At 46.9% G+C, this 26,650-nt stretch overlaps 1 protein-coding gene across 6 annotated transcripts in view; it reads left to right on the top strand.

The window, feature by feature from the left end:
• Dgk (diacyl glycerol kinase 1) overlaps positions 1 to 26,650 on the top strand; it is a 603,682-nt gene that overhangs the window by 251,105 nt on the left and 325,927 nt on the right. For all 6 annotated transcript variants that reach the window (XM_077706109.1, XM_077706108.1, XM_077706111.1 and 3 more), the window contains exon 4: positions 21,230 to 21,256. The gene's annotated coding sequence lies outside the window, so the exon portion shown is untranslated. The remainder of the gene's footprint in view (positions 1 to 21,229; positions 21,257 to 26,650) is intronic.

The raw sequence follows: 26,650 nt of genomic DNA, 5'->3' as shown, positions 1-26,650 counted from the left end.
TGAAATCATAATTGCACAATGGTTTTATATACTCACAGCCAAATCTAAACGCCTAAGTCCGTTGTCAGTGTTCATACTTGTCAACATTGTTGAACAAGACCAAGATAGTACGCAAATATAAGGCAGAAAATCAATACACAAGACGTATTTGAAGTGTTCCTTTATCAAAAAAGTCATGAATACTTGATTTTTGCGACAGCAAATGAAATGATACATCAACGGAGAAAACCGTCGCCTGCTGTTGCCAGCGCTACCTGCTGGCGTCATTTAAGAATTCAGACAGCAATAGCAACGAAAGGTTCCACTAGATGGGATACACATTCCGCTTGGAACGCCCGCGCCATAGAGCTTCATACTAATATGCACTAGAGGGAAATCTGGCGTCACTGTCTACGGGAGCCGCGCTTCGGTGAGCGTTCCGTCATGTACCGGGCAGGCACGTTCCACTTGTCCTTGGCATGGCTCATGAACAGGCTGAAAAGTTTGCTCTGGCTGCAAAAGGCAACAATATTACTGTAGATGGTTCACAAATTTGTTTTGTTATTATAAAATTGAACCTCCAGAAACATTAATTTGTCAGTGATTATGTAGAAGCTTCATGCGCGATGAACAAAAAAAAAATTACTCCCACCTCCCCTCGCAGGAACCCCTGTGTAGATGCGACGCATAGGGGGTTCCGTTGTGGTTTCCATTAGGTTGATTGCCCGCCGCGGTGGCTCAGTGGCTAAGGCGTTGCGCTGCTGAGCACGAGGTCGCGGGTTCGATTTCCGGCCGCGGCGGCCGCTTTTCTGATGGAGGCGAAAAGCAAAAACGCCCGTGTGTACGAGATTTCGGCGCACGATAAAGATCCCCAGGTGGTCAAAATTAATCCGGAGCCCTCCACTACGGCGCGCCTCATCGCCTGCGTTGCGTCGGCGCGTTAAACCCAACAATCAATCAATCAATCAATCAATCAATCCATTAGGTTGATTCTCCCATCGCGTGAAACGTGCCGTGAACCCCCTCCCGCGGCTATGACGCAACATGGCGCGGCTATGACGCAACACAGTCCAACACAATCCACGTTAATCCAACCCAATCCAAATCCAATCCAAGCCAAACCAAGCCAAGCCAAGCCAAGTCAATCCAATCGAAACCAATCCAATGCCCCCTCGCGAGAGAGTGTTTGCTATCGGAGAGGAGAGGGGGTGAGCGGCGGAGAGCGCAGCTCGCGCTGCGAGGAGAATGGGGGAGGGGTGTGGACGGACAACGACAACGCGGTATGGAGGTACAAGGCGAGTGAATGAGATGCCGCATCTAAAAAATGTTACCCTTTTTGTTGATTTTGGCTTCGAGACAAAACAGAAGCCATATGGCTATCTAAGCCAAGTAGGCAAGGAACGTCGCTAGGGGCAATGGCGCCGCCCATGGCGGCCCGCGACTGCAGCGACAGATTTCCTGTTAGCATGAAACTCTACGGCCCGTGCAGTAGGGCATCGTGGTTCTACAAATGTTGTGGTAGGGTGCTTCAATTCACGCAAGCCTCCGCCGTACGGCAGCGCTAGCAGCGAAGCACCCGACTTGGAGCAGTAGAACGCGGTAAATTTAATTTGACTTGAGCAAACCTCTAGCGTGTTATCTTGGGAAGAACGAGACAGGAAGGGACCAGCATGAGAGGTGAGCGTGAAAGAGAAGGGATGGATTCACTTGACAGGGGCGCCAGTCGACTATCGTCTTCCGCCGACATTTGCAACAAAAGGAGGAAATACGCGGCCATTTTTTTGTATCATTCCCAGGGGTGCGTCATATTACACAATGTTCCGCACATCTGCCTGCAATGGCTGGCGTGCGAGAAAGTGTTCTTCACGAATATCTGCCCGTCGCAATAAACTCCGAGGCCTTCTAAGCACTTTTCAGGAGTTGGGATTGAGAGGGCATTTTGGTTCAACTGAACACTCTGAGCACGACGTTGCGCCACGCATACTGTGCGTGCCGCGTTTTACCTTCTCAGCAGCGGCCGGAGCGCCGGCAGTGAGTGCGCCGGTGCGTCGGAAAGAGCACGCTGTGACTGAGCAGTCAGCGGCCAGCGGCGACACAGCTACCAGCTGCGCCGTCAGCAATTCGGCTGGCTGCTTATCAGCGATAACGCCGCCACTGCCAGTGGGGGATGCCAGGCCGGCGCACACCCGCGTTCGCAGCCATTAGGAATTTAAGTTAGATTCAGTTGCTACAGACAACACCGGCGCCGGTTTTTAGATGCGAAGCCCCTTGGGGGCTCGGGCTGTTGGCGTCTCATGTCGTCGTCGTAACTGCCGTCTCATCCAGTCACGGTACTAAAACGCCGGGGCACTCGTTTACGCCTCGAGCTGGAACGCTTCGTAACGCGTACTAAAAAAAGAAAACACTAGGACACTCGTTTACGCCTCGCGCGAGAATGCTTCGTGCTTCAATCACACGAGATTTTACAGGAAAGCTGTATACTTCTACCCCTTATGGTTTCATCTCTGTTGGCAAAAATGACAAGGCGCCAAGAATACACTTATACACTTCAGGCTTCTCCCGTGCCTGCCCGTTAGTGGAGATCGCCGGGGATTTTTCACCCAGCGGGCAATTTAGGGGTTTCTCGTTTAAAAAAAAATAATTGGCCGTTCCACTGAGTAAATGTGTAAACAGGTAAACGTAGTTTCTTTCATTCATGGCTTCATGTTGTTTATATAACTTTTCTTGTTTATCTAAAGGTTTATATTATTAGGTGTTCCTATTTGAACGCGAAAGGAATAAATGACCGTTGAGCCACAAAAAAAAAAAAAAAAAAAAGAGTACCGGCGTTGGCGTCATAGTTGTTTGTACCAGCAAAACGGCATCTAAAATACTTTTGGCCGCGAACGCGGGTAGACTTTCAATGGAATACTAATGATAATAAAATACGAAAATTTTACATTCGTGCTCAAAATATCCCAAATATTCGAATAATCCACTCACGGACGTACGCGCCCACACGTGCGCATACGCACACACACACGCACACACACGGGCGTGGGTGGGCATGTGTATTAAATATGTTAGACATGGTTTGCTCTCGTGACGTCACTCTGTATTGGGCGATTCTCTGCGTTCCGAGCTCGAAGTCGGCCACACTGGCAGCAGCAGCAGCAGCAGCCGCCGCCGCGTGCTTTATCACTGCCGTCACGTTCCCCTTTTACGACTTTAAATTCGCTCCGTTGCCCGGCCGTAAACCTATCTTCCCGTGTTGTTGTCTTCACCTCCTGGCTCTCCGTAAATAAACAGCCTAGACCCCAGGTTCGAGCTCCCCCAGCCGTGTTTACTCGACCAGAGCCCGCAGCCTACGCAGCCGTTGGAAGAGCTTCTCTTGGCGTAGCTGTGGGCGCCCAGAATCGGAGGCCCAGCGAAAAAGGAAAGAAAGGTGGAGGGAAAAAAAATGTGTCTCGAGAGCCAACTGGGGTGAGCAGCTGACGCTCGGAGGTTATTGCTTGGCGTCCTACAGCAATGCCAGGGAACATATACGCACTCACAGCGCGTGCACACGCGCATCGCCGTAAACTCACTTCACTTCCGTAATGGGCTACTTTCTTTTCCCTTCTCTTTTGTTGGCCGGTGCTATCTGTAATCACGTGAGGTTGCTTAGTGAGATTAAAGCAACGGAAGCGGAACCGTGTCGTGAGGCATATTTCGCGTTCGCGCATAAATGTATGGGCTCACCGAGAATTGAGTTTTATCCGCACATATCCTGCCGTAAGCCAGTCTCTAGAGCACGTTTACGCGCAGTGGCTGATTGGGTTTGCCGAGTGGAGGATGGTATTGATGATCCTATTTTGTGCAACACCTTTTGTAGAACTGTCCATTGCCTTTTCCTGTGTGCGTGTGTGTGTGTGTGTGTGTATGTATGTATGTATGTATGTATGTATGTATGTATGTATGTATGTATGTATGTATATATATATATATATATATATATATATATATATATATATATATATATATATATATATAAACAGAACCAGAAGCCAGCCGTCAAAAGCGCCAAGGAGGCATAGGGGAAGTAGTTAAGTAGGTTGCCATTTTTTCGTGAGGGAATTAGTAGTAGAAAGAATGTAGAGAAAGTTACGCTTCTCAGATGGTACCCGAAACCGCAACCTCCGGATTACGCGTCCTATCCTTTACCAACCTCCTCCGAGGGAGATGTATTCCTCTTCACCTTGTGTCGGTTGTTGGTTGTCAATCACCGCTGTTCTAAGCCACCAATAAGTACCCAGCGAGTGCGACGTGTGCTCTCAGTTTGAGTTTGCTGGTTCCTGCAGATCGTAAAACTGAGCGATTTATCTGCACTGCCACTCATGATGTGCCTACACACGTGCATTAACGCCGTTAGACGCCCGGAAGAAGGCGCTGCGCGCTGTGTGTAGCGTTTATCACCAACAGTGTCGTTTGTAGGAAGGCCGCGTGTCTCACGCCTTACCATCTAATTCTCGTCAAGCCGCCGGCCATTAGGGACGCCGAACAGGGACGTGACCTTTCCGCATCTCGGCCACTCGCATCGGCGCTGTCGCGTCCGGTTGATGACCCTCCCGTTTTGACCGTGCGCACTTTTGCTGGTCTCACAGTGTTGCCCCCATTCTGGCCGTGTTAACGTTACGCACCACGACTGCGCGTTTCTGATTCAATTGTAACGTATCGTACCTTGGTGCATTTACTCGTTTGCCTATTTCCAACTTATGTGTCTTATTTCAGCTTGGATGCAAATAAAAATATATGCGATCCCGATCACTACTGCGCGCAAGGGGCGGTGGAGGGAGAGGCGAGGGCATGGTTTTAGAGACCGTGCCTCCGCAATTACTGCAGCGTCCTTCGTTCGCTCTCTATAACGATCACTCATTGTCTCGCGTATTTCCCGGTAGAAGGATCTCGGGCAGCCATCGCTACTGATTCTACGGCGCTAACGCGCTAGCATACCAACGAAGCTTCCATCGGAGCGCCCGTACTTGCACCGATTTTGCAGCTACGTCACTCACTCCGTGTTACTACAGCAATGGCGCTGGTCACGTCGTCGTTTGCGCCACGACAGTAGCGATCAGAAAAGTGCGTACTGTCCGCTTTAAAATAATGTGCCTAACTCACGAAGTGACGCCGGAAGCCACTTCAACAGGCAGGTAGCCCTCAACTTCGATGCCAAGGCGCGCCACGTTTACGTGGCAGCGATTCACTGTATGCCGAGACATTCATACCAACGGCCCTTTTTGTGTTTATACCCACACCCCGACGATCCAATGAATATACACTCTAAACTCAACCTAAGTTTATGCAGCGTCCCATTCGTAAAGTCTATCCTGGTAGGCCCGCGGTACTAGGGTTCCCGGTACAAAGAAGCGAGCCCATTGCGCCGCCACCAGGCCGGAAAGTCGCAAAGCACGCAGCGTTAAAGCGAACGAGAAGCGCTCTTCTCGTGAGCGCTTCCATTCAAGGAAAGCTTCGATGCGGCGGCCCCATTTCATAGCTTATACTGGCTCGCCTTCCCTCAGCATTCGATTGAAGCAAAGCAGAGAAGCAGCAAGTGGAAACCCCGATATCGTATGCACGCCTGGATAATGCTTTCGCCGCTCTCCAAGGATGGAGATTCGGGACTTCAGGGAAAGTGTGGCTGGGGAGAGTGCGGGGAGCCAGGGAGAAGAAATAGGATGCCTTGGAAGAGGGCGTAAGCGGAGCTTGGTGACGGTCAGGATATATCCACGACGGCGGCTTTCCCGCAACCCTGTTGCATGGAGAAGACTGGCTGGTCTTCTTTTCACCGTCTTCTTTGGCGCGAACCCTCCCCGGTCTCCTTCTCTCGCGAAGGAAGTATACGTCCGGGGTTATTGGCGCGGAGAGCGTGGGCCCGTACAGGGGCTAAGAGGTTGCATGCTTTCCTGCGGTGGAGTCAAGGGCGCCATGCCACTCCTTCAGAGCATTCACGCGATACCGGTTGCTCCCATTCCATCTCTTTTCACGCTCCTGTGCGTTTTTTTTTTTCTTAGTCGCCTCATCGATTTCATTGCGCTTGCACCTCAAGTGTAAGCGTTAAGCGGCCCTGAGATTCTCTTTTTCATCTTCCGTCGATTTCCTGTCACCCAGTGACACCCACTATGCTTGTCCGTCCGTCCGTCCGTCCGACACTGATAGGGTCCAAGAAGAAAATACTGCCCTCCTAGTTGCACGGTAAACACGGGTAAATGTTAAATTTACGGAACATATCCCAATGAAGAAGAAGCACGGCGTTTTTCTTTCATTTCGTTTACAGCAGGGTCACAAATACCAAACAAATAATAATTTATTGATTGATTGTGGGGTTTAACGCGCCGACGCAACGCAGGCGATGAGGCGCGCCGTAGTGGAGAGCTCCGGATTAATTTTGACCACCTGGGGATCTTTACGTGCGCCGAAATCTCGTACACACGGGCGTTTTTGCTTTTCGCCTCCATCAGAAAAGCGGCCGCCGCGGCCGGGAATCGAACCCGCGACCTCGTGCTCAGAGGCGCAACGCCTTAGCCACTGAGCCACCGCGGCGGGTAACAAATAATAATGCGTAGCATTCTTATGCCGCTTGCCTTGAGCGGGAGTTTGTTCCAGCCAACCTTTTTGGTTTTTCTAAATCCTGACCAATTATCTCCATTCATGATATTATAACGATCAGAAGTGGAGCTTTCGCGAAATCTGCATGATTGTGGAAATACAGGGCGTTACACGGTTCGCCAATTTTCGTAATTATTTTAAATTTTCTTAATTTTATAGTTTTTTTTTAACTTTCGCTCGACCAGTTATTTCAATTTACGCTATTTTAGCGATTACCGATGGAACTTCCGCAACATCTGCATTTTTGTGGAAATGCAGGGCGTTACACGGTCCTGGCTGTGGGGGTACTCGGCAAAGAATGCTACGCATTAAAATACTATACAGGCAGTAACGCAGTATGAACGTGTATAACGAATACGAAGCGTTTTTCTTAATTACAGCTTCTTTGCTCAAGAGAAAAGTTCCAAAAGTAAATATACACGCATACCATAACGTCACCACATCGCAAGCTTTGAACCACTGTACAAAAACTTTGAGGTCAAATGTTGATGTAAGAGATTTCCCAAGGAGTTTTGTTGCGACATTTGAAAGTTAGGTTGTGGTTAGCAAGAGGTTCACAATCCAGGAGAACGAAAAAAAAATTCTCAAACAGGGTTTAAAAAGATGCATTTTATGCGGAAAAGAGGCATATCCAACGTAAAGCATGTTTGTTTTTGTAAGAAGGCGTACTGTACCAAATTTTTCTCTGTGTGAATTATACGCGAGGCTTCTAGTGGGGCGAAATGAATAAAATAAGCACGCATCAAATGTATATCGCACTTGAATACACAGTTGACACAAACGGCAGTCCTGTGTTTTCGCAAAAGGATTCAATGGCAGTATTGGCAGCGTACGTAATAATGGCTGACTCAGTTCACGGTGGTATCAGTTGGTTGCTATTCTTATCGCTCTTATTTGTAACTGCCGCAGGGGATTCAGATCGGTGGTATTTGTCCAGGCTCATCATTAAAAGCAGTCTCTTGAATCCCTATTGACGAAGTAATAATGCGCAGAGTGTTTCTGTGAAAACAACTGTTTCTTGTTTGTAGAAGCACAGAGCACCCGAGAACCAGCTTCGTAGAGAGCTCGTTGATTTGACCCGTCGGTTACCCTTGCGAAAACAAATATCAGGGTGCCCGGAAGCTAATAAAAGCCTATAGCACCGAAATGACAGACAACAAAGGTGAAAGTCGGTGGGGGTGTGGGGTGCATTCCCAAAGTAAATTGCTTGGGTGAGTCCTGGTGGCACGTGTACGATGCTGTTTCAATTAATCTGGGGCAGGATATGAATTCACTGCGCAAATATTTCGAATAAACGGTTGGAAGTAGCACCGGTCCGCACGTACCCTTGTCTGGGTATGTCGTACCTCGCTGACGTATTTAAAAGGACCTTACTATTATATGATCTCCTTATTGTTTCTTTACAGTTGAGCTTTTAAACACAGTGATTTGGTAGTTGCCCCCTCTTTTTTTTTTCTCCCTGGATAAGTGAACAGGACGCCTCTCCTTCGTAACTGGAAAACTTTCTGGGGAAGTCCATGATGGCGCGGCAAATTTGAATTTACGAAAAACCACGTCGCAAGATAACCGCATTCAGCTATCTTGAGGTCATGTAAACATTGTCACATTTTTATAGAAGCATTGCAGAGTCTGTTTTCTTACGCAGCGCGTCAGAAATCAAAATCATCCCAGAGAGAAACAAAAAAGGAGGAGCAACTACGAAATCACCGTGTTTAAAAACTCAACTATAAAGAAACAAGAAAGAGATCATATAATAGTAAGGTCCTTTTGAATACGTCAGCAAGGTACGACATACACAGAGCAGGGTACGTGCGGACGGGTGCTACTTTCAACCGTTTATTCGAAATCCTTCGAGACACTCTTTATAGTTTATCAATTCAATGGTGATGTAGATTTCACACGTTCAGCAAACGCGTTTAAACAGCATATTAAAAATGTATTGCAGTCACCTTGTCTTCACTATACCAATTGATATTGCCTACCATTTTTTGTTAACGTGATCGGGCTGAGATTTCTTTTTCTTTATTTTTGTGAATGACGTTGCCGTGCTTAGCAAAACGTTGTGCACATTTGTACAGTTTTACACTGTATCATAAGAAAATGAATGTACTGTTCGTGTAACTCTTTGGTCATGGTGTAAGCGTTTTTTTTTTTCTATTGGTTGTATCAGCTGCTTTATACCACGTTGTGAATTTGCTGGTATATACTGTGAATATTGTCTTTCCGTTGATCTTCTTTCACTAGACAAGTGACTCTTTAATTTTTTTTTGTTTTTGCAAACTCGCCCTGCACAGGTACCCAAACTGTCTACCTCTTTTGCGTAAAATGTACACGCACAGCTGTTGAACTGCAGAGGGGCTGAGTCCCCGTCAGGCAATTCAGCCTTTAGTCGCTGTCCCTGTAGCACACCATGTATATTGGTCTCTTCATATAAAGGATCAATCAATCAATCAATCAATCAATCAATCAATCAATCAATCAATCAATCAATCAATCAATCAATCAATCAATCAATCAATCAATCAATCAATCAATCAATCAATCAATCAATCAATCAATCAATCAATCAATCAATCAATCAATCCCGGCAAGCTTGTAAAAGTTATGACACCTAGATGCTGAGATGAAAATTGCCTTTCTCTTCTTATAAACTATCCTTCCGTCTTTTTCCATCGCACCCTTTAACCTTACAAGCACTGGACAGGGGAGTTGGTGTCCTTATTTTTTATCGTACTTTGTCATTCGGGGCAGCAAATCAAAACACCTATGAAGCTCACCTTTTTTTAATTTCAAGGCTACAGCAAGCTCTTGTCCTTATTCTTCGTCTTCTTCCTCCCACACTTCTTCTCTACGCTGGCCCCGGGAATAACGAACCGACGAAGTAATTAGAAGCGTTCATTATCGCCTCCGTGGTGGGCGTGTTTCGATTTTAGCGCTACGCCAGCGACTTTCGGCGTCGGTGCAGGACCGAGCAGGCCTCTTTGATTGAGGCACGGGCTTGCGCAATAACAGGACCAGGGTTTGGAGCAGCTAATTACCTCGAGCTAGCCGCCGCGAGAAAGTTTGCGACTCCTATTCGCGAGGCCCTGGATGGAAACGAAAGTTGGCGGCAGGTGCTCCTGGTGAAGTGGTGGAGGCATAATGAGCGTGGTAAGGTGTACCTGTACCTACGACCCGTAGAAACCAGACTATTTGGAACACACAGTTGCTAAGGTTCCCCGCTGCTTAGCGTTAGCTCGTAGAATCGGTACAAACAGGATTGCGTCTAGAGATACCTTAAATGGAACAACCCACAAGATATACTTGCTCTTACGGGACGAATGGTGCGCAGCACTGTTAACAAACGTGTGGCCCTCCCGTCGCAAAAAAGGCCGTGTGGTTAGCCCGGCGTTAATAAATCCCCGTGCACAGCCCCGTGGGCTGACATACCGGATACCAGTTTTCCTTGATTGATTGTAGGGTTTAACGCGCCGACGCAACGCAGGCGATGAGGCGCGCCGTAGTGGAGGACTCCGGATTGATTTTGACCACCTGGGAATCTTTAACGTGCGCCGAAATCTCGTACACACGGGCGTTTTTGCTTTTCGCCTCCATCAGAAAAGCGGCCGCCGCGGCCGGGAATCGAACCCGCGACTTTACCAGTTTTCCTTCCCGACCAGTGCAGTCAGAATTGAGTCTCTCACCATCGACATGCTATTTTCGCTGATGGGAGATTTAAACGAGGGCGTCTCACGGCCCGATGTGACCTGAATGCTCTCCTTCGACGTCGAGCGGTTTGGCGTGGAGCGTTCCGCAGACAGTGAGATGCCTACGATGCGGGAGGGAAACGGACAGCCCCCTGTTTGTCTGCTAGAATAAAGCTCGAGGGCTTCTAGGTTTCATTGAGCTTATTGGCTAGGAGGTAGTCTCCGTCGCAAGTTACAAACAAGCGTGTTTTGTTCCTTGTACTCCTTGGACTGCGTCCAGCTCCGCCGGCCATCTTTCTCCATATAGTGGAAGGATACTGAATTCTACTTCTTAATTTAAGCAGTGATGTCTTCTACACGAGTTTGTTCCATCGCTCCTATCCTGGCACTAAGCGCTACACCTACTATTCATCTTTCGCTTCGGGCTGTGAAAAAGAAGGGCAATAGGTGCGAAGTGTCGGCGTTAATCTCTCCCCTGCGCTCCCTGACCTTGTATTCAAACGCTGTCAGTCTGTCACCGTCGGGCCCAAACAAGAACTCTCCAGAAGCAGTTCTTGGACAAGCTGTTTCCACATACAATCCCGGCTATGCCGCCGCATTGATATCGCTTGTTCAGTGTCTCTTAGTGTTAGAAAAGAAAGCGGAGATGTAGTGCAAACACGTTCACGAGTCATGCATCGCTCTGTTTTACGTTCTCCTTGTTCTGTCGAGCAAGGCATATATCAGACAGATATGCCCTAATATTCTTTCCGAGTAATAATTGAGGGGCGAGAAGGTTACTTTAGCTTCAGATCGAAAGAAATACAAAAAAAATTAAAGCCGTTCCAGTCAACGTGAAAGCTGACGGAAGTACAGAGCAGTGATTCGCCATAATGGGCCGTAGCGCCGTTATTCGCTCTCTGCTACCACCCAATGCAATTCAAATTTTCCGCCTTCGCAGTGGTCGCGCGCCCCCTGCCTGAAACTGCGCCAGCGAGAGTTCTGTTATTTGTTGTGCTTGGTTTTCCTCCCGCACTTGCCAGCGTTGCACTGGCTCTTTTTGGCGCTTACTGTCGTAAAAATCAACCCAACGAGTATTCCTAACTAAATGAACGCGGGTGCTGCCGGTTAATTACGTACATGTTTGCCTCAAATGTACCTATAGTTTTCTTTGCGCTAAACAACGGCTGACACGCGCCAGCCGTTCACGAGTTTCGAACGGTTATGACGATTTAAGCCGCTTGGTTTTCGAAGACTCTGTGGGACGCCCTACGACGGTTCGCCGGGCTCTATTTGGGTTCGTTATCTCGCTGCGCCGCCTGATACTGGAAGTCGCTTGACATCGAGTGTTATAGCAGAGTCCTTCAGTGCTTCTCTGGTCATGAAACTACCGGCCAAGTTTCGTACGGGGACAAAGGCTACCACGAGGGGCGCCACCGCAGATCGGAGGGCATCGGGCGCGGCCGCCGCTGCTCTGTAGCCAGACCGGCAGGCACGATCGAACGCAGTAGCAGCATGTCTGTTCACACCAAATTTTTTCGTCACTCAGAAAATGATAAGTCCATTTCAGCGGCCCACGACCCGTAAAGCGAAAGCGCACTGCTGATAAGGCGCCGAGCCTCCGTTCCCTGCCAAACGCGCCCCGACCACTAAACCCTGCTGCCCTCCGATCAACACCAGCGCCGCGGCGCGGCCGCCCTGGGCAGCGCACGAAGCTCTCCCATAGCGTGACGGCGAAGTTTCATCGTTTCATGACCAGAAAAGCATTGAAGGACTCTGGTTATAGCGGACTACGACGACAAGGCGACCCCCCAAAATACTCTGTACTTAATGACACATGTAAAGAAACGTGATGAAATAGCACGTAGATCATGGGGCAAGGAAAGATATGCCGCCGCACGTTCTGACATCTTTCGGGCTCTCACAGGACAGCTGCATGAAGAATAAAACTATAAGAGAACATAGACGCCAAATAAAGTCTGATTTTACGTTTTCTAATTTCATCTGAAAATCGTAAGTGCCCCAGTCTCTCCATTTTCATTAAACATGCCCGCAAAAATACGAAAAAAAAAAAGCGAAGCCTTCGGGGCCAATCTTCTAACATGGAGGCTCGATCGCGAGCGTCAGCAGATTTGAGTTGGACGAAACGGCGAGGTGTTTCATTCTTCATACTCATATTTGCGCTCGGCAAGATTGGCGCGCTTTTCTACTCTTCATACTTTATTAATGTCTTGCTGCGCAGGGGCTTTTTCTTTCGTCATAGCCTCGCGATGCGCCATGTCGGCACAGAAACTTTGATGGAGGCTTACGTTGTGATCGTTTCTTTTCCTAGAAAAGCTCCGGTGACGCACCATCGCAGCGAGGCCGAATGTTTGTTTAAAGAGGACATATTGCTGTCTTTTCGTTTTTTCGCAATGCAAAGCTTAAGTAAACGTCGCGATCCCGCGATTGAAGCTTATGGATATACAGTTATGTATTTATGTCAACACTGCCGGCGCTCGAATGCGGGTTTGGCGCAAGAGCAAGAAAAATGACAATTTTTTTAGCAGTGCGTCATCAAATGCGGAGGGTGCGTCGCAGCGCCTCGTCATAACTGCTCCCAGCCCACCTCGGCCGGCTTATTTTTGGTTCGTTCATAACTGATCCTCGGTCATAGATTGATATCAGGCTGCTCTTGTTGCCCCTCAAATGTTTTCTAGCAATGTACCTGTGTACAATGGTAAAAGCGACTTTAAATAAATTTAATTTGTGCATGTAAGTGAACACGCCTCTTAAAAGAGCCACGAAGAGAAAATACAACTTCGTGTAATTTGAAAAAACTAGGATTCAGTATCTCACTCAGCTCCATTACAGCCCCAAAAGATGTTTTTTAACGAAAAAAAAAGCAAGAAGTATTTAAAAGCATTCAAATTTTGTGCCACAGTGACGTGTTATGAGCACGAATGACGTCATACCAGCCAACAATAAAACATAATTTTCAGTGCGTTAACTGCACGTTAGCATTCAAGTGATGCGGTAAAATGGAACTAGAGGCCCCATTACAGACGTCCAGTCATGCGTCGTCGCGACAGGTCAGTTAAGCGGCCGCCAATCGCACAAACAAGGTTCAGTGACGTCATAGAAAAGTTAGGGGAAATTGGCTAGGGGGTCGCGACTGCTTCACACGTTTTCTTTATAATCTCCGTTATTTTTTTGAAGATTGCGATGATATTAGTATCATTGTTATCGGGACTAAGCAGTCTTTCTAATCAACCCAACTTGTATTTTTATTGATTGATTGTAGGGTTTAACGCGCCGACGCAACGCAGACGATGAGGCGCGCCGTAGTGGAGGGCTCAAGATAAATTTTGGCCACATGGGGATCTTTAACGTGCACCGAAATCTCGTACACACGGGCGTTTTTGCTTTTCGCCTCCATCAGAAAAGCCAACTTGTATTTTGTCTTCATGGCTCCTTTAAGGGCTCGTTGTATTGCGTTTTATATGCACACACACGGAGTTTTATGGAGGTATTTAATAAAGGGCGGTCCTAGTTCCTTCCTCGAAATATATGAAACCCTTTACAATGCCCCTGTAAAAAATTATTCTCATGAATGCATTTGTGTACCACACCGAAGTCGACTTTAGTGGTGTCGGTGTGTATCAGGGTGGCTTAGGCAGTTATCCCACAATTCCATCTTGGAGTACCAGCACATTTCTAACAACTCTAGGGCCCTATGCTTACTCATGAATTGAGCCCATCGTCTGCTGACTGACGATTAAAAATGAAGCCACACTGATGTATGTCACCAACAGATTACAATGTTGGCTGAAGGGCTACCTCGTATTTTCCAGCCAGGGACGACCCCTTGCCCAGCACACCACGCAAGAAGGGCTGCAAATTTTTTTAACTGCGAAGTTGCTTAGCAAATCGTATTTTTCTGTGCAGTTAAAAATACCAAACAGTTGCCGAGCGCGTGCACAAGTTGCTTAGCAAATCGTATTTTTCTGTGCAGTTAAAAATACCAAAAAGTTGCCGAGCGCGTGCACGTAAGCACGGGCCCAGCGGTGACCGTCCGGTAGCTAACAAAACTAAGAAAATTATTTGCGCTCGTGCGTGCGTGCCTCGCGACGACCGCCCAGCGTCCCCGGCGAGCGTTTGTCAAGCCAAGCATACCCACTTAGGGAGACTGGCCAAGAATGGCCAAAAAGACTCCATCGTTCGTCGTAATCGCGGCAACACTTGCTCAGAACGAGAAAGACACGTCATAGCGTACGCCCCTCCAAAGTGATGCCCAACGATTATCACTTCAAAAAAAAAAAAAAAAGAAAATAAGCTCACACTTATATCAACAATGATGGAGTAAAGGTCGTTGCGGCAGCGAAGCAGCAGCAATTCGGCTGCAATCGTAGACGTAAACACTCGTGATGGTCGTGAAGGTTGCATAAAGCTTTGCTACCTTCATTTCTTACGGGTTAGTGTGAGCCTCCTTCATTTTTGGCGACATGCTTTTCGGCTTGTAAGTCCTGTGTTCTATGAACGCTCAACATTTGCTCTAACTATGGCTTTCATGGCATGGCCAGACAATAACGTATACGTGACTCAAGATTAGCAGAAAATTCCGGCTTTCATGTAGTATAATCCTTATATTTTAACAGTGGCGGTAATTAATAGCAGCAAGAACCTTAGCGCTCGTTCCACTGTGATGACGCACTGTGCAGGTACTATTTCGAACCGGGTGACTTTAGTTTGACAGAAGCACGAGGTCTGTTAGTGCTTGCCTGCTATCAGAGAACACGTCATATTTCTGTTAAAAAAGACAAAAGGGAGCTTCTCTTTGGAATTTTCTATAGACATCGTCGTTACATCAAGCTGCACTGCAGATAATCTGTATGCACATCTCTCTCTCTCTCTCTCTCTCTCTCTCTCTCTCTCTCTCTCTCTCTCTCTCTCTCTCTCTCTCTCTCTCTCTCTCTCTCTCTCTCTCTCTCTCTCTCGTGTTCTTTCTCTTCCGCCTGCGTCCCTCTAACCGAAGACCACAAGTGCAAGCACGACCCATTCTTGGCGCAAAATGCGCCGTCTCGGAAGAGAATCCTGTTCCGAGAATTCCATTTTCCTACGTTCCATTTCGCATCGCTCGGCGCTTCTTCATATTAATAAACGCGCGACGAATGGCGCCTAACTGCGCACTCGTATGGTAAAGAATGACATTACAGCGCATGAAAAGTCTTTCCGGGGACGACGTGAGACAAGCGGGACAAAGAACACTCCATATTGGACAATTATCTCGAAATTACGCCGAATGAAGACGACCGAATTGCTACGAAAAAACAAAGCTTCTTTTTGCCTCCCTGCATGGATCACTGCTTTTTCCCCGTTTTTGCGCATTTAGTAACTTTCGCTGCGTTACAAAGACGTTCGATATCGCATAAGGAACGGCGTTTCTTTTACAGCCTTTTCCGCCGTGGGCGTTAATCGACCATTTATTCCGGATGGTAAAACCTGCAGTTGGCGCAAATAAAAAGGGAGGCTTGGAAAATGTAAAAAGATGCCGCTTCTTGTGGTCCGAAAGAATTGGGCGACCGCGGCACGCTTGATTCTCTCTGAATTCCGCGCTCGATACGGCTCTGAATGGTTCTCTCTCGACGATGGGAGGCATTTAGTCGGTTCAGTACGTTTACGTATATATACCCGAATGTTTCACTTCTTCGCATGGTCTTTATTTGAATGCTTCGGAACTATAATGTGCTTAGTGCAGAAAGTAAGCGTTTGCCTCGACTATAAAGGACGGACGACGTGCGACCAGTCTTATACAGTGTAGTGCAAGACATTGCTTTTTATTTCTTGGGGGATGAGGGAGGTGATTATTTAACCGTTAGGTAATTCCGAACGTCTGTGCATCCATCTATTCTTGAACCCTGAGTCCTCAGTTTATATTTTAGCCACCATCTTTAGAAAGACAAAGGCCCACATTTTCTCATGGGCAGCACTTGACTCACCAATGCTTTCAGAAACGTAGAGCAGGCTAACCCGCTTAGACGTGTTTAATTTCAATTCCGAACTATCTAGGGATAAGCAGTGTTAAAATTCTCAGAACGCGATCGATCGATCGATCGATCAATCAATCAATCAATCAATCAATCAATCAATCAATCAATCAATCAATCAATCAATCAATCAATCAATCAATCAATCAATCAATCAATCAATCAATCAATCAATCAATCAATCAATCAATCAATCAATCAATTTTATTTGACAACTGCAATTCATAAAGGTGTCAGGGGCAGACAAAAAGCCTGCGATACGCTGCTTGACAATGGTCTGCGCCCCCTACTGGTAACACATTTCTGCATCAAGTATAGAGATAGAAAGAGAGAGAAAGAAGAGAGAGAGAGAGAAAAAAACACGCAGAGAAAAAACAAATAAAAAGAAAGCAAATGGAGCAACAATTTTTTCAGCATGGTCCTTATACAATGTGTAGAAATAGCGAATGGGGCAGTGAACTACTCGAGCATTGCACAATTGTTTCAACACATTTTGTACATAATTCTTGTCAGGCGACTAGAAAATTATAATGCACTATAACACACAAAAAATGGCACAATCAGAAATCCAGATGACGTTTCTACAGGTAACGGTGAAGTTCCTACGTTCAAAGTTACAGCGAATTTAGTAATTACGGTAACGTGTAACTCAACATCTGGAGTATTACGTGGGTGAGGTATGTACCAAGTTTCATTATGGCGTGTATCATAAGGGTAATGGTTTAGAGTTAGGTTAGATAGTTTCGGGATGAAAGTGTTATATTTTAAAGTGTAATTATATTATTTTTATATACACTGTTACCCATAGCAGAAGTGCCATCATCCCACCCAACAATCTCAATCCATTACGCCTACCTAGAATCTGCACCATTGGCCGCAGCGTAAGCACAAATTGGCCCCACATGTAACCACTGAGCATACAAGTTTCTTCTCTAATACATCTTCTGTCAGGCGTGGCGCGCCTTTTCCTTGAGCTTGCGCAACTAATTGTTCATGCTTTAGCTTTTCGAATTTTGGCGGACATTTTCAGCAGGTGTATATTTTTTTGCATTTTGAAAGCTCTCTTATTTTTCCGAGAACCGAGTAATTATGCATGAACACACCGATAATCCTAAACTGCCAAGCTCTCGAACATTGCTTCTTATCTCTGCTGTAAGGCCTTGTTTGATCTTGGATGGTAGTATTTAAAGCTTATCTCTTTCTCCCTTTTTCGCTTTCATTTTCTTCAATTTTCTTCAAAGTTTCAGAACCACTACCATTTATCTTGGACTACTTGCAATGACAAAGGAACTTTAAATCGCGCGCTTGTGTGGCGCTTTCCCGCCTAGTCAAATAGGAGAGTAAAAGTAGCGCTATAAAGATAAGAAATTTGATTAAAATATTTGGAAGGCAAGCGGTTTTAGGTTTTCACGCTTCCACGATTTTCAAAGCGACGTCCGCTCGCTTTCATCACACTTAATTTGCTCGCGAAAGATAGTGACGCTTTATGGCAGAAAAACAAAGAGGACAACAGGAGCAGTCTTGCCCTGCGAGAGGGACCCAAATAGCGCCATCAGGAAGAATATTCCCGTTCAGTAAGAGTGCCTTAGCCCCGCCCACGGTTCGCCACCACAGAGGAGTTTATTTCAGTCTCCGTCCGCAATCGTGCCCGCTGTCTTTAATTGAATGCGTTGCGTCGGTGCCGCTCAGACAAATACGCTTTGAGATGTAAAGACAAAAGATTGTGATGAAAAGTTGAGGCAGAAATGACTTAGTGTCGATATGCTGCAGCATTATTGCCTAGTTACTGCCTATGGACGCACTTGCGATGCAGTTTTTTTTAGAAGTTTATTGACTCGTGTAAAAGAAGGTTAGATGTGCAGATGTATACAGACGAGGGTCCCATAGTTGATACTGCACCGGGACCCTCGATATATAATTACATTGAAAAAATACAGTGAAAGCAGCTAAAGACAATTTAAATAGTCACAAGTCTCAGAGTTACACTTATAGAGATAAAGTAATAACAGAGCAATACAAACCAAGAACTCATGTCGTAACATTACTAGGCAGAGTCAACTAAAAGACAATAATGAGAAGAAAAGAAAAAGAAGAAAAGGGAAGGAACGAAGAAAAATGAAAAAAGAAAAACTGGACACACTACACTATATTGTACTGGATATGTGAAGTCACAATTTTAAGCAAAACAACAATTTAGAGTTTGCAGGAAAAACGAATAGACGAAACAGCGCATTTAAACGAAATCTCTAAACAATTTATGCCAAGAGAGGACAAAAACTGATGCAGTTCAAAAAAAGAGAAGTAAAGTAAATTTGAATGTAGCTGATGCTGAAAGTTGTATCCCACTAGCCGTACAGCACTACAAACACACATTTTCAATAAAACCGACAACAGACAAGCGTGTAACAAACTAAAAACTAAACACACGCTAAGTTACACATTCATACAACTACTATGTACGAATCAAAGGAGCAAAAGAAACTATTTAAGATGCTTTTTAAATGGAGATAAAGATGAGAGTGACTTAATTGCATCCGGATGACTATTCCAGTTTGAAATAGCGAAAAAGACGCGAAGACATTTTTCCATAATTTGTGGAAGCTGAAGGAAGCAAGTAATTGTAGTTTGCAGCGAATCTGGTTGGGTTGGTATTACAGTGAGACAATTTAAATCAATAAAGTGGAAATGAAGTTGACTAGTCAGCAGTTTGAACAAATAATGTTATATTGGAATAGTTTGCAAACTGAAAACACGTTATTTTGACCAAGAAGTGCGCGAGCGCTGGAATAGAAGGAGCTATTTGTGATTATGCGGATGGCTTGGTTCTGGACATGTTTGACGTATGAAATGTGAGAATTATACGTATTACCCCACGCAACGATCCTGTATGTCAAATGACTGTGAATAAAGGCAGAATACAAAGAAAGAAGCGCGTGACGTGGAAAAAACTGACAAGCCTTAATAAGGGCTGTAATGCAATATGCAGTTTTTCGTCTTAAGTAATTGAAGTGATTGCGAAATTTGAGATGAGAATCAAGGTAAACGCCAAGAAAAATGACATGGTCAGAGATATGAATAGTGTCAGTACCCAGATTTATCGCCGGTAAAAAAAGGACCCGCTTTTGTTCCGATCTAAATAACACAAATTTAATTTTTCAGGGGTTTATAATAAGGTGATTCTTGTGACACCAATCCATGGCTTTTGTTAAAACACCATTTAGCAATGAAACAAGGGGCGGTAGCGATTTGTGGGCACAAGATAATGTGGTGTCGTCGGCGTAAAGAACACACTGATCTGATCAAGGATGGCCTATGATGTCATTTAATATAAATTATAAGCAATAAGGGGCCAATAATTCACTCTTGAGGAAGCCCTTGATTGATAATTTTGGTATCAGAAGAATGTTCGCCATCGTAAACCTTGCCTTCCCTATTAATTAAATAGCTCGTCAAGAAAGAAAGTGCAGGGCCCCTTATGCAGTACAGATCAAGTTTATGGAATAAAATATTATGATTAATTGTGTCGAAAGCCTTCGTGAAATCTATAAACACTGAGCCTACTAGCATGCCGGAGTATATTGATTTTTTGATATAATCTGTTAGGGACAGGAGTGCTACCAGCGCGAAAACCAAATTGATTGGGCTTAAGGAAGTCAAATTTCGCGAGGAAATCATTCAACCGCTGTACGAACAACCGCTCAGTAATCTTAGTGATAGTTGATAGAATAGAGATCGGCCTGTAGTTGGCAATTAGTAACCTATCTCCCTTTTTGAACACCGGAATAATTTTCTCCTTTTTTTTAAATTTGAGGGAACGTTTCACCTTCAAAAATGCGATTGATTATTATGCTTAACGTGCTAGAAATAACATCAGCAGCAGGTTGAGAGAAATGGTTGAGAAAAGCTTGCTTTGAGGGCTAGTGGGATCGTCTGAACTGTGAAAACACTGCTCTTATTAGGTTAACTAACACGAAAAAGCTGAGAAAAACGGATGGCGCACTCACACGGAAGCGCTATTAGCAACTAACTTCATTTTCCAAGAATTTAGGGCAACGGTAAAAAAATACGTAAAAAACATTAATTGATTGGAAGGAGGTTTGGTTTCAGCGACCGATAATTTACATCGCCCTTTTTTTAATCTCATGTATCAACGCTCAGGGCCGTTGAAATCAACGGACGAACGAAGAAGCCAAACACAGCGCCGTACTGCTGCTTCGTTGGCTCGAACACGTCGATGTTAGTCTCCTGTCAAAGTGACTGACGTATTTCTCTGTACGCAATTACGCTAACGCGGGATACGACCACCGACGGCATACGGTATGCGAGACCGATTAACAGAAATCTAATTTGACTGTGAGTTGAACCGGGTATAATGTTTGGACAGCAAAACCGCATTGACGTTTCTGTGGTTGGTTAAGGTCATTTATACGTCGCTGACACCTGATCGTGCTTCGGCGTCCTTGGTTACTTGGACGGGTGCGAAGGCGGTTATAGTGAAATGCGTCACGCGTTCTTCTTGCGCGTTACAATGCCGGCGCACGCCTTTGCTTTCCTCTGCCTGCAGTAAACGCATCGAAATACATTCGTGTAAATGTGATCGCAGAGATGTACTGGCTAACGCTTCCTCAGGGATTTTTTATTTCGTAACAGTTCCCAAGCACACAGTGCCAGCAGTGTGTTGTAAGCATGTTGCCAAACAATGTTGCCGGCTGTTTTGCCAGCTGTCTTGGCAAGCAATGTTGCCAGCTGTGTTGCCAAACAATGTTGCCAGCACAGAACTTAGAGGAGTTTCATCGTTACAGAGCGTACGCGATGATAACGCGGTCCAGCCGCCTTCACAGCGTGGTTTGGCCGGAATTTTTTTTTCGTATAGTATGTTTCGTGTGTCTCATCTTTGCTTCTCTTTTTTTTTTTTTTTGCTCCCTCTATTTGCAGGTGCTTCCCGTAAGCCGGAACGTGACGGTGAGTGAAGCTTGTCGATAATTGTTAGTGGAGCCGCGCACACACGCGCTCACAGCGCCAATAACGGCGAGGAAAAGAAAATCATGAAGATAAAAAAGTTCGCGAAAGTCTAATTAAAGAGGGAGTTCAGGATTTATTTGGAGGAAGTTTCCTGTTGCTCAGCAGATGAAAGAAAACGCCAATACAACGAACTGCTTTACTGGCTATTCTGCCCGAACAGAAGAGGTAAAGCTTGAAAAAAGGTATTACTGCCATTGCGTGTCAAAAGCAGCAACACCCGGGTAAACTTTTTTGTGTTAAAAAAGCGCGCATTCCGTCTTGCTAACAGTTATATTTCCAGTGCTCACAGCGATTCAAAGTGCCAATGCCTGCCGCTATAACACTGCGTGCCCCCGTCTTCTGCCGCCATCATGAACGAGCAGGAGATACGCGTCTTTACTCAAGGTTAAAAAAGAGTCCGCCATTCGGCCTACAACAACAATACCGGGCCATCTCCACTAACGTGAAACCTTAGAAGGGGTGAAGCATGCATGTATAAGTGTACTCTTGGTGCCTTGGCGTTTTTGCTAACGAAGGTGAAACCGCTGGGCGGGGGGCAGAGGTATACAGCTTTGCTGTAAAAATCTCTTGTCTTTGAACCACGAAGCTCTCTAGCGCGAGATGTAAACGAGCGTCTCTGTGTTTTTGGGTCTGTCCATCCCTTGTGTCTCGTTGTACGTGACCGCTGCATGCTTTCGGAGATGTCGCAAAGTGGGCCGCGTTGCACGCGCAAGAACCGGCTACAACCGGCAGCGCAAACTCGGCACCGGGAGCGCGAGCTTGTCTGTGTTCGCCAACGGAGGCGCGAGCGCACGTGCACTGCGAGGGGGAGATCACGCAAGAGATTACGCCACGAACGCAGGCAGTCGTTCTCGGAGATCGAACGAGACGCAAGGACCTTTGCTCGTTTCCTCTCGTCTTGTTCGGGCACAAGTTCGCCCTAAATAAACGTTCTTTCTTTACCGTTGTGTCCCATCCTACGTGACAAATTGTGGTGGAGGTGCGGGGTAGTCCTCGATGGCGCGGGGTCTTTCACCAGGTCTGGGCCTGGGAGCATTGACTCCGAAAATAAAAGTTGATTTGTACAATGTACGCACACAGTCTTACGTCTTTCTTAATGATGTAATGGGCGAACTTTCACGGGAGAGTTACGGTTACCGACGATCTCCCCCTCTCGAGCTTCGACCCACTTATCATCATTCATTCCGTGGATATGGCGTGATTTTTTTATCACGCGTTACGAAGCGCTCCAGCGCGAGGCGTAAACGGGTATCCCGGTCGCGAGGCGTAAACGAGTATCCCGGTGTTTTTTTCCGTACGCGTTACGTTCTAGCGCGAGGCATAAACGAGTTTCCCGGTGTTTTAGAACTGTGACTACATGAGACAGCGATTACGACGACGGCGGCGACAGGAGACGCTAGCAGCCCCAGCTCCTAAGGGGTTTCGCCCCTAAAAGAATAGAGCGCTAAGCAGATGTGGACGAAGAGAGGAACAAACAACATTTACAGATACCATTTTCTTTTTCTTCTTAAGTCATGAACCGACTAGCTGAACAATAAATCTTGTTAGGCCTCCTTACTCCCAACGGAAGAGCAGCCCACAGGACACGGCAGAAGCACAGCGGCTGCTCACGACTGTACCAACCATTTCTGGGGCAGGGGCCGCATTGTTTCATGGTACTGCTTTTCTGGCGAGCCGACCACGTTGTCAGGCAATTTTTCGGACAGAAGCTAGGCTCACCGGCTGTTCTCTAAGCTCGCTCTCGATTTACACGGACATTTTCAATTGACGGTTCACCACTTTCTCAGAAGTTGCATCCTCTATGTAGGCAATGCGCCACTCCTAGACAATCAACAATCAGCTCAAAGTCCTTCGGAAGTCCTTCGCAAGGGCCGTGTAGCAGAGATATAAGACTGATGAAGAGGATCCTGAAGATTTGCGTATCTGTTACCAGTATACCGCGGGGCCTGAGGACTGATGCAGATTGCTCTGAAAGTCCTTTCCGGAGGAAGCAGTCTGCCTTCGGAGACCTTCCGAGTTCAATCTACATGATTTTACAAAAGAAAGTTCGCAATAGCGCGCCGTAGCTTCTCGGTGTAGCATCCATTGCCGTTAGCTGTATCGAATAGACAGACAGACAGACAGAACAATTTTATTTGGCCACAGCTGGGGCGATTAGGCCGGCGACGTCTTCTCCGTCGTCCGTCGGGCAGCAGGGCCCCTTTTGGACAGGGGTCCGGTGCCTTCCGCCAAGCGGGCCAGGTCTTCTTGAATTTGGGGGTTTGGGTCACGCAGGGCGGCCTCCCAGCGCGCCTCGCTGGTGATGGTAAGGATAATGGGATGTGATCGGTGCCTGGATAGTGGGATGCTATCACAGGCCCATATGATATGGGATAACGATGCGTGAGGGACCGAAAAATATGGACATGCGTCTATGTAGGTGTCGGGAAAGATCGCAGACATGATGGCAGGGGTGGGGAAGGAGAATAATTTCTTCCGCCGCAGCGTCGTCCGATTTCTGTGGGCACGTGCTAGCCGGTGTAATGTCGAGAAAAGTTGGAGGAGAAAATAACCTTATGCGGTCCAAAGGGGACGCCTGTTTAGGCCTGTGGCGCCTTAGACGACAGCCATTGAAGAAAAGAAATTCTGGAGCTCATTTAAGAGCTGTGAATGGCATATAATTCATGTATCGCAAGTATCGTGTGCACGACAATGAATTCAACTGATTACGTGTTGCCGACGAATCTTCCCAAAGACTAGCTTATACTCCGGACGTGCAACCCGGGGATTGCAGCCACCGTGATATTAGGTATGCGGAGCCATGCTAACTGCGTTGATGTGGGCTGCTTGAGGCAATGCTTTCTTTTCGGCTTGCGGCAACGCGAGTGCACTGTGGCAATTGAATCCAAATGAACCCGAGACGATAACACCTTTACACTGTGAGGCAATTGTGTGTCCGTTCTACGAGGTTTCGTTTTATTACTTCGACGATCGCCGTGGGGTGACTCTGAAGAGTTTGCTATGCGAGCGAGTAAATTGCTCTTACTTCGAAAAACACTCTAAAGTAACTTTCTTCTAAGAAAAAGCTCTAAGGAAGCTGGATTCCAACGAAAAACTTTCAGGAAGCTGGCGTCGCACGTGCTTCGAAAGCAGCATGCGCCTTGATACCGCGATCGCTGCGCCCGCTCCGCGGAGCAACGCGAGCGAGCTCTACGTGGAAAAGCAGGCTAGATAAATAAACTGCGCCAACATTGATTGAAACGCAACCATGCGTTCTCTTCCTGCGGGCGTCGTTAGGGAAGACGACGGCTAATCACCACTGAGCCACTGGGAGCGAAGTTTTGTCTTCTAAGCAGTTGTGACGGGCGCCCTTTAATCACATCTGAGATACAGCTACGTATCATCGTGCACCTGAGCCTCTGAGAGAGAAAGAGAGAGAGAGAGAGAGAGAGAGAGAGAGAGAGAGAGAGAGAGAGAGAGAGAGAGAGAGATAGAGAGAGAGAGAGCAAAGTTTAATGGCATAAAAGATCACGTGGGCCAAGACTTTATTCCAGGACGCAGTAGAATCTTGCTGCCACCTCCGCGCGTACAAACAGCCGAAGCTGGCTCTTGCAATCATAGCCGGTCAGTTCATCCTCCCACTGGTCAACCGACGGGTTGGGACTTGGATCTAAGTCTTGGAAGGCACACACCGTATGAAAGACAAAGCACGGTGCATGCAGTGCCGGTGGAGGAAAAAAACTAGGGTGGGGGACTTCTGAGCTTGAACTATACGAGTTAGTTCAAGCATGTTATGCGGAGAACTCACAAATGTTGGATTACCCGGTGGATAGAAGAGAGCTGAGAGAATAATATAGGAGTACGGGAACACATATAAGTCCGTGAAAGGAGGAGATAAAGTAATTTCGGGGCAAAGGACGGACTCGGGCATCTCGAGAAAGGAGCAGCTGGACGTAGATAAGAGAGAAGAGAGGCCTTTGTCCTGCAGTGGACGCAAATAGCTTGATTGGGGGGATGATGTCAGTGTGATGATGATCATGATGATGGCCACCTCCTCTCGCGTGGTGGCTGTTATCCCAGTCCTCCTCCCCCTCAACAGCAGCAGGGTGGGTGGGAGTAGACGGTATAATGGCACTATACCTCGCGAGAAGCGGGCACATCATCCGTCTCCGCAGTCGGGATAAAGTCCGCTCCTCACCACATTGAAGAGTCGTTCTATTTGCGTGCGCATGTACACCCATCAGCTGTCACCGTGTTCGACGTTCTTACCCGAAACGCTGGCTGGCCACGATGTGCACAATAGCGAATCCCCAGGAACGATGCCCGTCGTCCGGTTCCCTTAGATCGGGCGATTAAGTCAGGGCGTCCCATTCAGCGCAGCACTTCTTTACCTCCCGCTGCAGCCCATTGACGCCAGCAGCGCAGGTGGCAGGAGACGCCGTCGACAATTAATAGGATGAAGTGGGCAACACCACAGGGAGGGATCGAGGCAACTGCTCTGCCACAGTTCTGGCACTAGGTTTCTTGATCGACGCACTAGATCCGCTCTTGTTCCTCGTAAATCTGGCTCGCTGAAAGGACGTGTCTCCAATTAACATACGAGCTGGGTCACGAACGCCTTGTGCTTCGGTGGCGGCGCATGCCGGTCATCTTGCCTGCGGCGCCTCCTCCGTCGTACCCTGATGGGACCCACTGCGGCGGCAGGCAGCCTTCCCCTGTGATTGTGGCTATCAAGCCGGGGGTCCTCTCAAACGGCGCGCGAAGGGTGAATGCCGCCACAAATGAGACGACGCAATTTCCGGCTGCCAGGGTCATCTGGAAAATTAAGGTTTACGAGCTCGTTTGGCCACGCGCGACCGCTTGCACAGCTCTTTGTGTTGTCTGATCCTTCGTTTATTTCTTGCATTACGTTTGCCGTGTCACCCCGGCGGGTAGCTTCTCCCGAATTTCGTGACTCGAAACGTATATAAGCCAGCGCTGAGACTTCCTTTATTAAATCCTTGTAAAGACGCCGCTGCCGGCTTTAGAAGTGCCTTACGACCACTGTGCCCGTACCGAGTCACAGTTCACTCTTTCTAGAAGACGGTGAAAGGACGGCGGAATGGCTCTCTGACAAACTAAATTGGATTGACCGACCTTGCGATTGCACTAGCAGCGTTGTAGCACGCCACGGAAGATAAGTTCGGCGTGTTTCAACGCAATTGTTTCTTTTACCTGCATGCTTTGACGCATATTACTATACATTAGACGAGCTGCAGCTTTATAGCAATAACACTGGTTGGAATTGTAGTTTGTGGGCCATATATGGCATTAAGTCTGTCCTATAATATTAGCTATAGCTTGAAAGCACCGTAC

Source organism: Haemaphysalis longicornis, unplaced genomic scaffold (genome assembly GCF_048455015.1).
Source record: "Haemaphysalis longicornis isolate Haplotype H1 unplaced genomic scaffold, Haemaphysalis longicornis Haplotype H1 scaffold_4, whole genome shotgun sequence".
Lineage (NCBI taxonomy): Eukaryota > Metazoa > Arthropoda > Arachnida > Ixodida > Ixodidae > Haemaphysalis > Haemaphysalis longicornis.
This window is presented reverse-complemented; position numbering and strand designations above follow the sequence as displayed.